Source organism: Carettochelys insculpta, chromosome 28 (assembly GCF_033958435.1).
Source record: "Carettochelys insculpta isolate YL-2023 chromosome 28, ASM3395843v1, whole genome shotgun sequence".
Lineage (NCBI taxonomy): Eukaryota > Metazoa > Chordata > Testudines > Carettochelyidae > Carettochelys > Carettochelys insculpta.
In genome coordinates this window covers 3,165,680-3,184,516 of record NC_134164.1, presented here as the reverse complement: position 1 = coordinate 3,184,516, position 18,837 = coordinate 3,165,680, and the positions used below count along the sequence as shown (strand labels likewise).

Here is an 18,837-nt window from a genome sequence, read left to right as displayed (position 1 = left end):
GCACAGCCCTCTTAGCTACCAATTCAAAAGGCGTGTCTCAGCCACAAAGGAATTGAAAGCCCAAACTCCACAACAGGTGCAGAGCAAAAAAGTCATTCTGAGCAGGACTTGAACAAACAGGTCAGGACTGAGGTGCACCAAGAGAACAGGAGAAAGAAAGCTGGCCAAGCATTTGCCTGGGCTCTAAAAATGCTAGAGAGAGGCAGAGGGCAGCTGAAGAATTTGTTCACCCGTTCCCCACCCTCCAACAAGACAGGCAGGCACAACCAGGAAGCTGCCCTACACCAATCTTCCTTTGCTTATCTGATATAGTCTTGCAGGCACCAAGGCTTTACACCGGGGTTGTGTGCAAGACATGGATGCCGATTCTTTCTTGGTATGGTTGATTGCCAATTCCAGTTAGCCAGTGGTCAACATTAACAATCCCTGAAGCCAGTCCCACCACCACTGTTAGGCAATGCTCTCTTCCACATTACAAGAGACTCCACTGATTAAAAAGCACACCACCCGCCCTGCCCCACCCCACCCCCAGCTAGGCTCACTCGTTTCCTTGTCTGCACATCGGGGGAAAATTCGGGGAAGACAAGGTCCAGAAAAGGAAAGCGTCAAGGTTGCCACTTCAAACTGCCTTCAAATTGGTTATCACGTGGGGTCCTGGCTATTTATGCTCTCAGCTCCCTAAGAATACACGGCGAGGGAATTCAAGCCTTTATGCTGGTGTAACTGCTTTGTGGAATGGCAGAAGCTAGATAGTTCCCCTGCAACAGTCAGGTGTTATGCTGGAGATAGTGAAGAGAGCAAGTTGCCTGGGCAGGTCTGGAAAAGCCTCTGATCCTTTCACCAGAGGACACAGGCTAGGGAAATACTGACTGAAAAAGGTAGAAGAGATGCAGTAGTGCTGGGCTGGATGGTAGAGCAAGGAATAGGAAGTAGCCCTCCCCTGCTAAAACAAGGCCCTACTAATGTTCTTTGAAAAACTCTGTGTTGCTGTCCTGCAGTACTGTCAATTTCACTTTTGTAGCTCAAGGACGAAATGGCTAAATTCTCATGAAAAGCCATGGCATTTGGGTGCATATCAGCTGTCTGCATTCATTATATTAAAACATCCCACACCTCCATGGCGCATCAGCTCTGGAAAGAGGCTGTTGTGTCTAGCTGACCCACTTCGCCTCTGTTCATAGAGCAGGCTGCATGCAGTTGAAGAAAGATCCAAAAGGAGCTTCAGGAACCAGCCGCCTGGTCACTCTTTGGAATTTTACGCCTTCTCCCTTGAAATGACCTTCCCAAAGAGGGGTGGGAGAGAGTTTACCCCAGCACTGAATGCTGGTTTCTGTGCAGCCTCTAGCCAAAATGCCACACACTAGAACCAGCCAGGTCTGGTTACAGCGTGTTTGACCCCTCACCCAGGGAAAGCAGAGAGGAGCCACATTTGGGCCCCCCTGTAACTGAAATAAGACTCTGGGAAGGTCTGGACTAAGTATCACTTTAGCACAGGTGTGACTCTGGGTAGCCTGTTGGCGTGGTAGTGGTTTTGGGGGTGGGGTGGGGGAGGAGCAGGGAAGCTCGTTTTCATCTGTCATGTAGACTGGTGCCAGCGGTGAACAGGGGGTCCTGAAGAGACAGACAGGAAGGAACTTGGAGCATGAGCAGCCCTCTATGCGCAGCATCCTGCCGTTCACACCTCTGCCCTAGACTGGCCAGCTGAGACCAAAAAGCAAACACCTAAGGCTGATGTGCAAGATACCAAAGTGGGGAGCAGAGGCCTAGCTGCCAGCAACTGCCTTTGCACAGCTTGGGCCTCGTGCAGGGCAGCGCAAAGACTTACGAGAGAGAGAGAGAGAGCGCGAGCGCGTGCACACCACAGCCGCAGGCCCCTATGCCTCTTCCTGCAACAGCAGATACCTGTGACCCAGCAGCAGGGCAGGAAATTCAAGGTTAAAAATAGGGCCCTGCCTTAGTGCTCAGAAAAGAGCCAAATCCCCCTTTTCTAGAATGTAAAAAGCAACAGCTTGCCAGTCTGGTCTCCTCCCCTCCCCCATCCTGCAGTGCAATCCCCGCATGCAGTCCCCCTCCCCCAGTCAGAGGGGAGAAGGAGGGCAGCAGACAATCTATTCACCAGCTGCTGCCCCCCGCCCCCCGCCCCGATGCACAAATGCCTGTGGCTATGTCTTGTCAGCAAGGACAGGGATGCCTTGGCTCTGAGGGTGCAGGAGAGAAGTGTATGGTTAAATGGACTATTTCCCTGCTCTGCAGGCATTTAGTCCCCCCGCTCCCACCTCAAACCCTGTGCAGTTTCAATAAAAGAAAACTGGCACATTGTTTGCAGGACTACCCCTCTCTTCCCTAGTCTAATTGGGGCCATGGGGGGGTGTGGGGCTGGAGCAGGGTTATCTTGCCTGCATGAGTCTAACCCTGCTCATCTCTTCACAGCCCCAACCAGAAGCCTGGGTAAATGAGAGACTTAAAAGGGGGCAGGAACCAGTTTTACAATGTCTACTGCTCAAGCCAAGGGGCTTTTTAAAATTCCAATTTGGATTAGACTGGATTGGGATGAGCCCTGATCTCCACCCCCCCATCCCAATGCAGACTACAAAGCCCTACAGATGCAGCTATAAAAACACTTGCCGGACTCCGCAGCAGAGTGTGTTTTACAGGGGCTATTCCTTGCACAGCAACAGGCAGGGGTATCTTGCCAGAAGAAAGCTCTGGAGTGGGAACAGCTGGGGGCATACCTGTCATGCTGGCCCCTGAAGCAAAGCACTTCAAAAAGAAGAGCTGGCCTCCCATTTAACACATCTAACCACCTGTTCCAGCCAGTGGGAACAGCAATGGGACTCAACACCTGCTGGTTTAGCCAGCCTGTAATCTAACTTGCCCAAGGCAGAGTTGGTTGTTAGAAGTCCTGACCAAAGCGGTGTTTGGAAAGGGAAGTAGTGCCAGCAGCAGTCACTCTGCCCCTACAAGGCAAACATAGCCCCCACAGTTAGCCATTTAAACAGCATCTAGACAAATTCCCCTGGCCTTTGTGGACGAAGGGTTTCCCAAAGTTCTAGCTGGGTTAGATGCAGATCCCGGGCAGAATTTGGCTAGCAGAGATCTCAGGCCTTAAGCTTATGGGTGGGCGGGGACTAAAACTTAACAGCTGCCTTTAAATGCAGTTAACAGGGTTTCAAACCTTGCAGGGAGATGGTCTAAGATGGAGCTCAAGGCCCAATAGCAGAAACAAGAAAGTTGGCAGAATCTGGGGCGGGGAGCAGGGAAGGACATGGGGAACCGGTTACTAGTCAGTCATAGATGGCGCGGAAGCAGTAAGCTTGGAGATGCGCATTAAAGAGAGTTTTAGATTTAACACTGAAGCACGCTGCTAGGAGACCCTGTTCAAGGCACCTTTGTAGCCCAGTGGTTCCCTGCCAGCTGTCTTGTTCCCTGATTCAAAAGCACTGCTTTAGAAGAAGGCACATAGGTGTCCTCACTGCACCAGGCTAAGACAGGACCAGAACAGGATTCAGCCTGTAACAGGCTCCAGAACAGAGACGTTGGTAAGCTGGAACAGCAGAGACGCCGCAAGCGCTCTCCGCTCATGCCTGGAATTCCAGCACATCGCATTTCTGAAACCCCTAAGGGATGGTGTTTCCCCACCCCCACACTGTGGGTCATTTCCTTCGCCCTGCCCACCTCCATCTCCTCTCTTCCCTGGAAGGCTCTGGATGCCAGGAGCTGAGCCTACGTTTCTTCAGACGTCACCAGCTGGAAGCGCCAAGGCTGCACTTCAGTTAGCATAGCAGCAGCTGGTTTTTTCTTTTACTGCAAGCGCGGTGCTTACGCAAGGCTAGTGTGGTAAGCCTGTAATGCCATGGCCTCACTTCATTGGGGCAGGAGAGGCCCCATTATGGCATTGTGAGGAAAGAGCAGGTGCAGCCCTATGAAGTCCTCTGAAGATGCTGAAAAGGCTGCCAGATTCTCATTCACAGGGGGGCCACCCCACAAAGTTTGGTCGTGGTCACCAGGCCGGCATGGGGCACTACACCTCCCAGGAAGGGGCGGGGCCTCAGGCAGAAGAGGTGGGCTGGGAGCTACAGCGAGAGAGACAAAGCGCGACTGTGAAAAAGGAAACAAGCAGGCCTGTAGCACTTTAAAGACTAGAAGCGATTTATGGGGTGATGAGCTTTTGTGGGACAGACCCACTTCTGAATTGGATTTCCAGAATTTCCTGGATTCAGAGTTGTGTGTTAGTCTTTAAAATGCTAACACACACATCAGTCCTGTAGCCTGTATCTTCAGAAACAGGGCTACCTCTCCATGTGCGAGAGACCACCTTTGTGACACGCTGAGCGTGTGCTGTGGGGTCTGACAGGCACTGGGTGTGACAGTGACATGAATGTGCACTGGCTACTGGTGGGGAAGTTTCTGAGAGAACCCACCCTGTCTCCGTCGTCTCCCTGCTCCCCAGCTCTGCACTCCTGAATGAGTCACTTACCACCCATGCTTCAGATCTGGAGCAGCTCCCCTGTGTCTCTCCCTCTCCCCCACATCTGCAGCAAAAAGGTACAAAGGCAGGGGAACACCCTGACTCCAGCACTATCCTCTGCTGCTCTACAGCTAGCAGGAGTGTCCTGGAGTGGCTGGGCTGTAGCAGGGACAGATGAACACACTCCCTTGGCTGTAAGCATGCACCTCAGCTGGGTGGGCTGGAGAGAAATGCTTGGCAAGCTGGATCTGCCTTGACATGATTTCTGCCCACCCCTGATGCAAATGGGTTTCTTCAAAGGATTGAGCTACAAACTTTCCCCAGGGCTGACCCCCATTTAATGGCAGAAAGGGCCATTCAAGAACCTAGACCTCCAAGGAGCCAAAAGCCAAGCCAAGGTTCTCTGTTGGTTTGAAGAATCTTCTGGCACTCAAACCCAGCAACCCCTCCTCAGTTACAGCACGGCCCCTTAAAGCCGGATGGAGCAGATCTGACAAGACCTCTAGCCTCTTTCTCCATGAGGAAGAGGAACTGTTCTCAGGGATGAGAGATGGCAGAACAAGGAGCCATGGTCTGAAGATACAGCAGGAGAGGAGTAGGCTGGATATTAGGAAAAACTACTTCACCAGGAGGGTGGTGAAGCACTGGAATGTGTTACCTAGAGAGATGGTAGATTCTCCATCCCCTGAGGTTTTTAAGTCCCTCCTTGACAAGGTACTGGCTGGGATGTCTTTGTTGGGGTCGATCCTGCTTGAAGCAGCAGGCTGGACTAGATGACCTCCTGAAGTCCCCTCCAGCTCTATGATTCTATAAGACCAAGGGGAACGGACCAGAGTGACACCAGTATCAGTGGATGCAGCAACATGGACAACTGCCCAGTAAAGGCGGCAAGAGGGGTAGTCGCTCTTCTCATAAGAGCTATTGTAGGACTGTGCTTCACTTTTTGGAGACAGACATACCCCCTTCACGCCAGAGCTCACTGGTAAGTAGAAGGAGGGTAGAAATCCTCTCACCTCACAGAAGAGAAGCCTTTTATACAGTCAGGCTAGCCCAGGGAGATGCTGCACTGCAGTGAGAGATGGGTTTGGCGGGGGGGTGTCAGAATTTTTAGAAAACCCTCCCCCCATCGCACCCCCCCCCCCACTGGCAAGACACAGAGCTGCATCTGTGGTTCCGTCATGGCCCATGAGCTTCCTGCTAGCTGCTGAGAGCATAATCATTGGGTTACCATGGTAACCACATCCGAAGCGCTGGGCAGGCTAATGCAAGAGCGGCAGAACTCCCAGCCGTGGCCTCAGGGTGTTGGTGTGAGAGAATGTGGGGTCATAGCATTGGAAATACCAGGCAGGAGATGGAGGAGGGGGCAGGGCCCAGCTTTCACTGGGTGAGGAATTTTAAATTCCTCTCAAGGAGCTGATATTTGGAGGGGGCTGGTGCTGAGCTGCTTAACAGACTCAAGAGATCTTCCTCCTCCACCAGGAAACATACAACTCAAAAGGCACAATTTACAGTTTCAGGCAGAGGCCATTTGCCCCAACCACCAAAAAGGGGGGATGAAAGCGAACGCTCCTAAGACATTTGGGGTGGGGGGGAGAAATCACTCAAAGCTCCTGGTATCATGCATCAGAGGTTGTGTATGCAGTGTGTGTCAGATTTAAAACCAGCATATACCTTCAAGTCAGCCCCCACCCCCATATATGGGGCACAGAACCCCCTTCTGACAGATGTTGAACTCAGATGCTGTGTAAATGTCACACACACACACACACACACCGCCCCCTCTCACCCCAGGTCTGCCAGCCCTAACCCAGAACACTGGCTGCCTGTTGCAAGATCTCCGCTCCCACCCTGCAACGCCACGCTCCCGTAAGAGGAGTGTTTTTAAAAAGACAGGCCTCCAGAAAGGTAGCTGGGCTCCCCCACCATTTCACATTCTTGGAAGCGCTTTATGTTAACTAGCCTGTGTTGGTAAGGGGTGGGGGGGGGAGGTAAATATCTCTCTTTTGCAAGTGGAAGAATCCAGGCAGAAATTATGTAGGTTGCACCCACCACCAGAGAGATGACGATTAAGTTAGACCCAGGATTAGAATTCCATAGAGTAACTATTGGACAACTTGTTTTACCTCCGTACCTAGCTGGACAGGAGCTGGTACAGCTCTGAACACAGGAATAAGAGCTGTGAGTGCACCATGCCAGTAGGGAAGTATTCTGTTTGGCTCAGATGTGATTATGTAGAACAGACTTTCCCAAATGGGGTTCTGGGAAGCAAAGAGAAGGGTTCTGCGAGAAAATTCCTCTGTGGCTCCTGGCCCTGCCACTGCTGAAACAGTTGAACTAAATTTAATTGGTTTAGCGGCCAACAGGAGAGATCTAAGTTTAGTTAGATTATTTCAGTGGCAGTAGGACAGGGAGCTGCAGAAAGTCCCTTGCTTGCCCTGCTACCCAAGTGGCCACACCTCTCTGCTGGGCTTGGCTTGGCTCACCCCTGCCAGCTGAACACATTCACACTGGCCCTCCTCTGCTGGGTACAGATGGCTGCCTGCGTAGGGTCCCCAGCTGGCATCACAGATGGAGATGGAGTGGAAGGGCAGGTTTGCAGGCTGGGATGGGGGTAAAGCCTAGGAATGGGGCTCCACAAAATTCTTGAGTTTATACAGGGGCTGTGGTCAAATAAAAAGATTAGGCAACACTGATGTTCTTGCACCTTTTCCCTAGATTTTACATCACTGCACTCATGAGCATAAGCAGGAAACAGAAGGGCTGCCTGAATAAGAACAGGCATTTAAATCCTTTGTCTGGGGCTAATGCTCTAAATTGGTAACTCCCTGCTTGAGACTCAATCACCCACTCACAAGTCAGTGCTTCCTAGTATAAACACAGGAGCCTGTATCCTTGGAAGGAGGCAGAAGAAGAATCAGCTCATATGCATGAGAATCAGTAATAGGCAGCAATAAATTAAGCCTTAATGAGAAAGCACAGGGTGAGCAGCCTTGGTTCAGCAGGGGAACAGAAGGCAGCATGCGTGGGAATGATTTCCCCTCACCCACCCTCAACATCTGGAGGGATTCCCAGAAAGGCTGGTCTCACATGCCATGGGAGGTCGCCTGGAGAGGGGGTGGGTTTGGGGAGGGTGTCAGAGAACCATGGTGTATTCCTTGGCTTGGAGAACTGAAAATCACACACCAAGAACAGAAAGCCGCAGTCAGGATCCCTGTTCCAGCCTTCCCCCATCAGTGAGGCCCAGGCTTGGCAGGGGATGTTCCCACCACTCATGTTCCCCTTTGGATGGGAAATAACAGGTCTCTTCCCTCTGGAATCAAGCATCCCACAGGAACACTGAAGCGTGTGCCACTCCATCTCCCCCCTGCACCGAGCATCCACACATACCCCTTAAGAAGAGGGAGCATCATCATCTCCCACAATTTATGCAGTCTGTGCGACAATGTGCCCGTTTACACTGCTATTAAACAGGCTACTCTTCCGGTGCCCAGAAATAGGCCCTATGCAGCACCATGGCTAGAAAGTTAATCTAGGACACAGAACCCTTCTGAACCACAGAGGACAGGATTCCCCCCTCCAGCCCCATAAGGGCCAGTGGCCGATATTCCTCTGCACAGCAGGGCAAAAAGGCTTAGATAGAGCACCATGGAAAGTCAACTGAAAAATAAATTCACCTTGAGGTTAATTCTACACCGTAATACAAGGCCCAGCATGAGCTGATCTACCCACACGGTCTGTCCCACGAAAGCTCATCACCTAATAAATTATTTTGTTAGTCTTTAAGTGCTACTGGACTGCTTTTTTGTTTTGATAGTACAGAGACTAGCGCAGCTCCCTCCGTTACTAATGCAGCTAAGGGTAACCATGCTGAAACCTGTCTGCAACAAACCCTCCTGCCAACTCCGTCCACATGAACACCATCATCACAGGACCTAACCACATCAGCTACTCAAACCCCTGCACATCCACTAACGTGAGGTGCCATCACACCGGCAAGCAACGTCCCTCCGCCATGGACACTGGTGCAGAGACGATCCAGTTTGCCCAAAGGATGAATGGACAGACCGACAATGCAGGGGAACGCTATCTTGCCTAGCCATTCAAAAATGGTTTAAAAATAGCCATGCATCTACAAAAAGTAGATTACTACACGCTTAGAGAGGGAAGACATCTGAATTGGAATTTGTTTCCACATCCAACATTTAACCTGGGCCTGAATGGAGATTTTATGTATTACAAGGGCAAATTTCCACACCTTTGCTATTCAAAGGAAAGAGATGCATCCTACTTTATTTGCTTCAGTCACTTGTCCTACTAACGATAAGTAACACTCCCCTCCCACCCCCAGGGAGCTTCCTTCACCTCCCCTCTTCCCTGCTATACAGACTCTGGATTCCTGCCCTCCCCCTGCCAACCCTAGTCATCTGAGAAGTGGGTTTTATCCATGAAAGCTCATGGCCTAACAAATTTGTCACTCTAAGGTGCTACAGGACTGCTTGTTATTTGTAGTTCTTCAGTGCAGGCTGCCAAGTCTCTCCCTTCCCCCCCCCCCCGTGTGTGCAGAATAAGTTTTATTGTGTGCACTAAGGCATGTGTGAATGCGCCACCAGTAGAAACAGGCTGCAGGTGTTCCATCAGCTGGACAGCATGCGACTTTCTTGCATAGCCACCCAAATGCTTAGCTTATAGGGAACTTTGCTATCGTGTACATGCCCAGGGTTCTTAGTGTGCTTGTACAGCCCTACACTGAAACCCATACCATCGCATCTACACTATTTTCAGCGGCAGTAGCAGGGATATGCAATTCTGCAGTCATCTCAGACAGCAGGGCAGGATATCCCCTAAGAAAAAGGGGAACGGTAGCCTTCTGTTAAGGCATCCTTAAAAAAGATGAAAGTAGCTTATTGCCTCTATAGACATTCCTGGTATGCCCACATCATGAAAAAAAAAATACATGTGGTTGCCTCATCTCAAAAAGAAAAAAAAAAATATATATATGTGTGTGGCATTGGTTAAAAAGGGGCAGAAGAGGGCAAACAAAAAATGATTAGGCCTCGGAATGGCTGCCAGGTGAGGAGAGATTAATAAGACTGGGACTTTTCAGTTGAGGGGAGAGGAAAGAAAAACCCACACACGATGGGTGGAGGAGGACCTAAGAGAGGTCTGTAAAATCATGACTGCTGAGGAGAGTGTAAATAAAAATTTACTTGTTCCTATATACACAAAGAACTGGGGGGGGGGGGTGTCACCCAGTGACATTAATAGCTTAATGGTTTAAAACAAAGAGGAAGTATTTCTCCACACACAGTCAATCTGTGAAAGTCCTTGCCAGAGGATGTTATGACAGCCAGAGCAAACGGGGTTTTAAAAAAACCACACGCACACACAACAAATACTAGATAGTCATTGGAGGATCCCTCTACCAACAGCTATTAGCTAGGATGGGCAGGAATGGGGTCCCTAGCTCCTCTGTCAGAAGCTGGCAATGGATCACTTGATTCCCGGTTCAGTTCATTCCCTCTGGGGCAGCTGACATTGGCTGGTGTCAGAAGATAGGACACCTGGATAGATGGATGTCTGGTTTGACCCACTCTAGCAGCTCTATTAGATCCTTTCTGCCTGTCTTCACTGCAGCTTGGAGAAAACCTCTCAGCCCAGGCAGGCAGGGGCTAGTGGGGCTTAAACTAAAAACAGCCACTTGCCCACTGAGCTCAGGGTCTAAAGCCTGCCCTGCTGTTACACCGAGGACTAACTCTTTCCTAGGGAGGGCTTTTAGACACAGGCAGCGGAGAGTGTGAACACAGGGAAACTTAAATCTAGTCATTGTGACTAACTGTAAGGAAGTAATTAGTCCCACGCACCCTCAGAGGCGAGGTTTGTGTAGTGTCTGCTGCTAGTGATAGTAAGCCAGACAAAAATACTAACCTTTCAGTAATAAAGGCTGAGTGGCTAGGACTTAAAGGGCACGTTTGCAGCTACACACACATGGATGCACAAGCCCTGGATTCAACTGTGCCTGCAAACTTCATACAACCTTGTGGCACGTCACTGTCAGTAGAGAAGTGGAAGAATTGGTGTGCTGGTGGGGAAATCCTTCCCCTTGCCTGAGCCTCTGGGTGTGCTAAAGGGGCTGAATGTGAAGAAGAGACTGGAGGTAGTGAACTGAGCCCCAAACCTGGGCCACAGAGGGCTCATGGAACAGAAGCTGGTGCCATGCAGAAGTACCTCCAATTCAGGACAAGGTTGTCATTACTAAGACCAGTAAGAAGCCACAGCCAGGCTACGATAGACCTCCCAGCCTGGCACACACCAGTATCCCAACAGCAATGCAGATGCAGACAGTTTTTAAACAAATCACATTGCTGAGAGGAAACGGCCCCAACAGATGGTGCTGGATTTACCTCCGACTTCATGCTTCTGGGCTAGATGTCGTCAGTAGTTGCTGCTGCCCAATTAGAATTTAATGACTTGATAAATGGGATGCCCCACCAAATCCGCACCACAGGCGCTGCTGTCAGATTAAGTGACTGGTATTTAAGTACATGGAGCAGAGACAGGCAGTGCCTGTGCTCTTGAAGGAGGCTCTTCTTTACAGCCTTGCTCCTGACTAACAGACCCTTTAATCGCCTGCTCCCTTGGCTTGAGGGTGATTATGTTCACTGGGAGAAATAGCAGAAGCCTCCTCCAAGCACAATAAAAGCAATCAGCTCAGATCGAGGAGGAAGGACAGATGAACAAACCCATTGTCCTGGAAGGTAGGGTTATGTGCATGTCTGTCTGTCCTTCCTCCTAGATCTCTGAGCTGAGCGTTTGAAGGACTAGCTCTAACACAAGTTGTTCATAAAGCAAAGTTGTTAGACCCACCGTTAGGAGATGAGCTCATTAGCTACACCAGTGCAGTTGGTGCCTTGATACATCTCAGTGAGCAGATTTGTGGGAATTTAGTTCCACCACTATCCATAACCACATGCACGTCCAGCTGAACACAATGTCTTTTCCACAAGGGAAACAGTTTTCCCTCTTTTTACGCCCCCAGCCATGACCAGAATAAGTTTTGTGCACTGAGGCATGTGTGGATGTGTACCACCAATAGAAACATGCTACTAGCTGTGGGTTCTCTGCTAAACAGATAGGCAGCACCCGAATCTCTGGGTGACCACTCAAGTGCTCAGCTTACAGGGAACACGGTGCACAGATCAACATTTCATGACTATTGATGCTTCAGAAAGTCAGAGGAAGTTGCAGACTATGGGTTTCTGCTTTGCCAGAAATCTGAGACCTGCTAATTTGTGGGAACAAAAAAAAAAAAAAAAAAAAAAAAAAAGAGCCACCAACCTTAACCCCATATGTTGAATAGTAACAGGGAGCCAGGTTAGTTTATACACCATCAAAACAAAAAGCAGCCAAGTAGCACTTTTTAAAGACTAGCAAAGGAATTTATTAAGTGAGCTTTTGTGGGACAGACCCACTTCTTTGGACCACCTGGTCTGAAGAAGTGGGTCTGTCCCACAAAAGCTCACCTAATAAAATCCTTTGCTAGTCTTTAAAGTGCTACTTGACTGCCTTTTTTTTTTTTTTTTTTTTTTTTTTTTTTTTTTTAAAAAAAACCTTAAGCCCGGTTTATTTTTAAAGACACCACCTCCCCTCTGCAGAGGGGGCTGACAAGTGCCCAGCTGCCGCAGGGGATGCTGCTGAGGGGAAGGAATGCCCATGCCTCAAAAGCATTCCAGAGAGGATGCAGGGACAGCTCTCTGCGTGCACAGCTGAGGAACAGCCACCATTTGCAGCCTGCCTAAAGCAATGGATTCAAACCTCTTACTTCCCACCACACCCTTCTTTGGGTTACAGCCAGGTTAGCACCATGGCACTAGGAGGGGGAAAATTCTGCAGCAAAGTTTTCCTCCATTAACTGCTGCAGGACCATCTCCTCCCCCCCGCCCCCCCATATGCTTTTAAGGGAATTAAATACCTCTGTTTTGATCAGTGGCAGACAGTCATGTTAAGGCTGGTACAGGATTCTTCCTTAAAAAGGAAGAAAAAAAAAAAACCACTCATTTTGCCTTAAAGGGTCTACCTTCACCCTCCTGAACACACTCAGGCTGGTTCCAGGCCCTGAGGAAAAGTCCCACCAAGCAACTTTCCCTTGGCTAGGAACAGCAAGTCTACTGCCCAGGAGTTGCAGTCTGAAGTTATTGCGATAGGTTTGGGGGAAGTCACTGGCCCTTGACCTCCTAAGCCAAGGGCCAGGCAGGAGTGTTGTACTGCTAGTCTGGAGGGTAGCTCCGACTGCTCTATAGCTCATGGTAGCAAGGTAAGCAGTCAGCTCTCACGTAGGTCTTCAACAAACTAAGCTGAGGAAAACCACCTGCAAGGACAGGTATTACAATCTGACACCCCCCTGCTCCCTCTTCATCATGTGGTGGGCGACAGCCGCTGTCCATGGCCAGTCATCCCTGCAGAGGGAGATGGCAGCAGTGCAAGCTGAGTGACTGGGTGGAGCGGAGCCAGGACCAATGAGCCCCTCCAACACCAGCATGCCTCTAAGGTCCCTTGTGGGAACCAAATAGGAGCTCCTGAGAAGCTGTATTTTTCCAGGAGTTGTTTTGGCATCAAGTGAGGCTGAGGTGGTTAAACAAGTCAATGTAGAGCCTTGTGCTCTGCCCCCAGAGCCGGGGAAGGGATGGGCAGACCACAAGAAGATCTGTTGTGAGGTGTAGGGTTATTGGAGGGGTTACAAGGAGGAACAGCCTGGTCTCCGGCACTCTTAGCTCTGCCACATACATGCTGCATGGCCTTTGAGACAATCACCACTGTGATTCAGTTTCAAGGGCTTTGGGTCCTCAACAAAAAGGCACTTGATCAGCAAAGTCTAGCCTAGGAGCTCCTTGCAGACAAGGGAAAGGGACTGCTGCTCCAAGCCCCCGCACAGCACCCCACAAACAAGCTAGTTCGGCCACCCAGCTCACCCCACCCCTACTGAGAGAAGAATGGGGCACAGGCAAAGCATAACCTGCCCTTCAATCTTTGCAACACCTCAGTCTTGTTCACACAACTGCCTTTTCAGCCTCCTTCCATATGCCTACTGATTAGGATATCTGAGCCAATGGTCCCTAGGCACACAGGCCCAGTACTGTCAGGTTACCAGCCTGGGCACTCTTCCCCCAGAGGAAGGCTACCTAACTTCTCCACTCCCACCTCATTTTGCCAGACCAAGAGCATAGGACTCTCCTTCCCCAGGGCACCAGCCTTGTAGTCAGACTTTCCATTGAGAGGTCACCAGCACCAAGTTAGGCCATAACCCTTGCACAAGTACAAGGCAGAAGAGCTGTGCCCTATAAACAGCCAAGAGTGACTGGGGTGCCAGACAGCCAGCAAGACATGCCAAGCTTCCGGTGCTTTGTTACTGCATTTCTACCATGTCTTAGACAGCTCAAGGTCACAGCAGTGGCTCAGCTGATCAGTCTACAAGGAAGAGGCAGGTAGAGCTGTTTGGGGATATTCTCTGAGCAGAAAAAAAAAAACAAAACACAGAACAAGAGCCTCTGACAACAACTATGCTTAAGCCCCCCTACCATGGAGCTGGGCAAACCTCATCTTCCACAGAAATAAGGGAAGTACATTGGCATTAGGGAGAACAAAGGCCCACAGCCAGTCATCCAGCTGGCACTCACTGAGCAGAATTGAGGGAACGTCTACACTTCAGGGGACAATTGATTTGTGGGTGGTTGATCTTCCATGGTTTGATTTAGCACACCTAGTGGGGACACACTAAACTGAACTACCATGGCGTGGCCATCAACCCTGGCACTCCAGACAGCCAAGAGGAATGAGGAAAGAAGTGGGACTCTCCCACTGATCTCCTGCTGCACAGACAGTGGCAAGAACCGATTTTAGTTAAGTCAGCTCCAGCTACACAAAAGGCTCATAGCTGGACTTGCATTTTTAAAAGTCTCACCCCCCACATACACCAATTTTTACCTCCAAGTATAGACCTGGCCTTAAGGGCCTTGCAGCTAGGACCAAGGACTACATCTATGACTCCAACAGAGCCCTCATGAGCTTCAACTGGAGCATGTTATTCTAGAAAGACTATGACAGGAAAGTCCCAAAAAGTTTCCTTCCCTGTTCAGACAGGCAACCTCCCAGCCACTAGTCCAGCCCCCAGATTCCTTTACAAGAGTCTGCCTGTCACCTCTCCCCTTCACAGTCACCCCTCCCTTCCACCAAGAAGCAGATACCTCAGAAAACCCCCACCCTGAGCTTTTGCTGCAAGAGGCGGAGGGGGAGCTATTCTTGTTTGCATCCTGGCACCACTTGGCCAGCTCTTCAGCACCCCCACTCAGAACCAGGTGCGCTGAGTCCTTCCCCCACAGCAGCAAATGGAGGTGCCAGCTCCCATTTGCAAGGGGACAGAGCATGTTTGTTCTGGAGCCGCACAACTATGCAAAGCTGGGCACATGAGAACAGAGATTGTTCCTCTGCTCCAGGAACTCAGCAAAAAGGCATCCCATAAACACCTGGACAGTGTCCCAGCCACCCTCCCCACCCCCAACTTGGAAGGGTCACGGTAGTCAAATATGCTACTACCAGATGGAGTGGTTAGGAGTGCCAAGAACAGATCGCTGGCTTGTTTTGAAATCCAAAAGCAGTTCTGCTTTTGCCTGCCACTGACTAACTTTTTCCAAGAGGGAAGCTGGCTGGAGAAGTAACAGCCCATTTGCTTGGAATGGAAAGCAAGTTACCAAGTTAGAGATTTTACTTTAAGGGGAAAAATCTCAGTTAGTCTTTGCAGTTGCTCCCTGGAATCAAAAGAGAGGTTTCAGAAAGAAGGCCCCTGGTCAAGTACTTGAGCGTTACTGCAGGCCATGGGCCCACAGCCTAGGATTGAATCGCCAGCCGTTGTAAGGCAGGTGATCATGCCAAAGCCAGCTGAACTCTACAGATAAGGGTGCAGCCTCATAGGATTGTGATCTCCCACCCCAGGGAGGCACACCAGAGGCAAGACAGTGACTTCCAACAGCACCTCTTTGCAAGGCACTGGAGCCCCAAACAAACCCCCAGCATGACATGTGCAGCAGGAGCAAGGTACAGCTCCAACATACCTTGCACAGCATAACACACACACCCCCCGACCTCAGAAACCGCCTGTTGTGTGTGGTGGGGGTGGGCAAGCCAGGACCAGAATGAATGGTGCAGATCAGTGCTAGGTGTTCCTGTCCCGAGCGCCCAAAGGCCGGGATGATGGAGGACTAGAGCAGAGGTGAAGAGGAGCAGAGTAGGCCAGCAGAGCCATCTCTCCTGCATCAGGGGAAAGAAAAGGATGCTGCTGTTTTAAAAGGCTGGTCTGTTGGCAGACCTGCTGCATCCTCTTCCCTGCCGGTGGGGGTGGGGGGGGGGAGATATTACTGAGCAACTACACCATTAGCTTCCTGCCAGCTATTTCACGGCATCTGAGGAATCAGAGCAGCTAGCTCTGTGGGGCAGGCAGCCCTCCTGACTAGCCAGCCCCAGGCAGTCGGATTCTGCCCTGGCGGATGCAGGTTTGCGTTGGACAGCTGACGTAAGCGAGATGGCTTAGCCCGTTACACACCCGCCAGGCCACATCTGCACTACTAATGCCGGCCGAGAATCAGGTCTAGCACCTTTTGTAGGGTCAAGATCCCCTTCCCTGCCTCAGAGGTGTCCAGCCTTGGCTGGAATTGCATGGTCAGAGGAAGGAGCTCAGTGTTGTCGCAGTGCTGGGAAATGTATTAGAATCCATTCTAAGGATTTATTTAGCATCAGTAGCTTAGGACCGCAGGCACCCACTACCCCCTCCTTTCCTGCTCCATGGAGCACTGCTGTCCAGGAGCTCCTTGGAGAGGGATGCAGATTTTTCAGGCTAATTTACTGGGCCAAAAAAAAAAAAAAAAAGCACACCCCCCATCTGAAGCCTGTAGCGAGCAGCCCTTCCAAGGTCTGACCAGGAGTTAGCACCACTGCTGTGAGCAGAGGGCATTTAAGAGGTTCCAGGTGAAGACTGCAGCCTATTCAATAGTCATAGTAAAAGCACTCACCACAGCAGATTTAAGCAGGGCCTGGTTGTGTAGCGACACCAAACTCAACATCCTGGGAAGATGGACAGGAAGTATGAGATGCCTGAAGTTGCTAGGGCTTCTGCACCAAGCTTTGGTGTGTGCAGAGATGAGTGGCTATGAAGCTAGTGCCACTGTAAATACCATCAAAATTCAGCCTTTGGTAGCTAAGGAAGGGAGGAACAGACCCTAGTGCCCAAGTCCCAGCTGTGCAGAGTTCTTCTATCCACCTTCTGTTACCTGGGGCAAGCAGTGGACTACACATGGATTCCACTACTGCCCTTGGCTCTCTCTTTCAGGAGTAGAAGAGAAGATTTCCAATTTGGTTTCAGCCAAAAACCAGGATCTTCATCTTCCTGAAGAACCTGATCTTACTCTTTGCCCCACCCCAGCACCCAGCCTTGTTAACAAGAGCCTTCTATGCAGCTCACTCTTCCATCAGAATTGCAGCTGAAACAAGGCCACCACCTTCCTCCCCTTAGCCTGTCTCTCTCCCACAGGATTCCCACCGATTCCCCCCCTGCCCCATCCACATAGGATTAAGTTTTGTTATGTGCAGCCAGGCAAGTGGGGATGTGCACCAGTGTTCCTTGTGAGCAGAATACTTGGGCAGCCATCCAGGAGATAGTCAGGTGCTGTTCTGGCCACCTACAGTGGGCAGCGTGTGTTTCTGTTGTGGTGCCCATCTACATATTCCTTGGTGCACATAAAGTTTATTCCACCCAGGGATGGGAAAGAGTTAGAGGAAACAGATGTGCACCACCAAGAGAAATACATGCTCCTTGTGGCACTCAATCGGCTGGGGAGCACGTGAAGATCTCTTAGGTGGCTGCCCAAGCCCTCAGCTTACAGGGAACTTCCACCTTATGGCATTTAAAAGTCTATAGAGCTTTTCAGCATCCAATTGGCATGAGACATGGCAGAATACCACTGTTGGCAGGTCTAGCTAATCCTAGCTTTGTCAGGGGCTCTCATACTTTGGACAAGAGGTCAATCGAGAAAGACCTACAAAGGAGGTTTAAAAAACAAGTAATCCTGTAGCACCTGAAAGGCCAAACAAATGCATTTAAGTAATAAGCTTTCATGGGTAAGACCCTCTCCTATTTGCTGGGAAACTCAAGGAAGTGGAACCATACAAGCCTTCACTGGGGAAGTGGAAGTCAGAGGGCAGAGTTAAAAACAGCCAAGCTATGTACAGATTTATTGCAGGGCAATGTCAGACAGAAAGGAGGAAGCTCAGCCTTCTTCCCAGTGCTTTCTTGAAGACAGAGGCCTGGGGCTGGCAAGAGGCCAGCCTGGAGACAGAGGGGAGCCTATGTTAAGGCATGCTTGGAAAAAGCAGCCTCTCCTTGCCAGTATAAACGTTGCTTTTCTTTCTTTTGGCAGATCCCTTTGCAGCTCTAACATTGGTGGGGGCAGCTGAGAAAAGGTGGGCCCCATCTGGGCTCTCCCAGCACCAGAAGCAGGTCACAAGGCTCACCTTCCTTGGCCACTCCCATCTCCTCCTCCTCCTCCCCAGAGGACCTTGAGGCAGCCACAGAACTCCACACACCAGCATGTTCAAGGGAGAAAGTGAAAGCAGAAAACTGAAGAAACACTAGATCAAGATCGCACGTCTGTGGTGGGGCCAAGGACTGAGCCCAGGTGTGACTGGTGCAGTTTCCTAGTACCCCAAGAAACAGGCAGACATGACAGCCATGGGGTGCCAGGCTCAGTCTTGAGGAAGAGGATGGTAACTTGCAGACTGTCAGTCACAAAGTGATGCCCCCACGTGCCAAGATCAATGTTCCTCTTGTCTCCCCACCCCCGGCCCTCATCCATCCATAGGCAGAATAAAGTTTTGTGCACGGAGGCCTGTGTGGCTATGTACCACCAATAGAAACACATCCCAAGGGAGGCTGTGGAATCTCTATTGCTGCAGATATGTAAGAACAGGTTAGATAGATTTCTACCAGGGATGCTTTAGACAGTACTTGGTCCTGCCATTGGGGCAGGGGGCTGGACTCAATGGCCTCTCAAGGTCCCTTCCAGGCCTTGTATTCTATGATTGATCTCCACATGTGATCTCGAAAGGCTGGCTATTGTTTGCTATTTAGCTAGGACTTGTTCAGTTTCAGGCTTTTAGATGTTCACTGTTTTTCAAAAACAAACTCCTGTTTTTTCCCCCCAATACTTTGAAATTCTAGCATCAGGCACCACAAAGAAGTCCTTAAAGAGCCAATGCAGCTCTGGAGCTGCAAGTTGCAGACCTGTAGTCTAGCCTCTGCCTTCAGCCCGATGAATGGCAAGCTGCCT

At 50.4% G+C, this 18,837-nt stretch overlaps 1 protein-coding gene across 1 annotated transcript in view; it reads right to left on the bottom strand.

Moving 5' to 3' along the window:
• The window catches only part of LASP1 (LIM and SH3 protein 1), a 57,832-nt gene that overhangs the window by 28,956 nt on the left and 10,039 nt on the right, over window positions 1–18,837 (bottom strand). The window lies entirely within an intron of this gene.